The sequence below is a fragment of the Aureococcus anophagefferens genome (genome assembly GCF_000186865.1).
Source record: "Aureococcus anophagefferens unplaced genomic scaffold AURANscaffold_700, whole genome shotgun sequence".
NCBI classification, from domain to species: Eukaryota; class Pelagophyceae; order Pelagomonadales; family Pelagomonadaceae; genus Aureococcus; species Aureococcus anophagefferens.
In genome coordinates, this window is record NW_008706035.1 from 5,474 (window position 1) to 6,392 (window position 919).

Genomic DNA, 919 nt, shown 5'->3' on the forward strand with positions numbered 1-919 from the left:
CTTCGACCAGGCCGACGTGCACAAGCTGTCCTCGCCCAACAACCTGAACAAGGTCATCCAGCACACGGCCATCCACCTCAAGCAGGCCCAGGACGCCAAGGAAGTCGTGCCCGTCGGCGACGCGGACGGCGTGCGCGACGCGCAGAAGAAGATCGACGGCTTCGAGTACGCGCTCCTCACCCTCAAGAAGCAGGCGACGACGCTCGAGCCCCTCGCCGACGCTACCATGCTCGTCGACGCGGACCGCGTCCCCAAGTGCTACATCGCCGACCTCCCGTAGGACCCCTCCACTCTGTGCTCCGCTTCCCACCTTCCCCCCGGCCCCCCACTGTGTGCTTCGCTTCTACTTCGCGCTTGTAACTTAAACTGCTGCCCTCGTCCGGCAGGCTAGGCCTAGAAGGTTCTCAGACTAGTGGACCGTGCCGGGCCGGCAGGGCTCCGGACCGATGCCACGTCGGTCGTTTTGAGTCGTCTCTTCTCGTCCTCTCGGCGGATCGAAGCCCCCCCGGGGCGTGGGCGACTAGCCGCACCAAGTAACACAGGAATCTCGACCACCTACGGGTCGGCGGGGCCCCGAATCGAGTACGAGGCGGATCTCGAGGCACGGAACCGGCCCTACGGCGGCAGTTTTGAGTCGAGAGGCTTCGACCGGCGGCTCTAGGAGGTTGGTTCCGTCGATGGGGCTGTCCGTGATGCCATCTAGCCATAGGTTTTTGGCACCAGAAGTGCCCGGAAACTCGTATTCTTTGTTTCGAGGCCCGTCGAGCGGCCGTAAAATACGCATATTTTCGGCGAATCGGGTCGGCTAGAGTGGAAGTGCCGGCCTCGAGAGTCGCAACCAACATGTTCCTTGGGATCGAGACCGGTAGATTCACCATCGAGGGGTCTATTCGGAGCAGTTTCGGGCATCTACGCACCC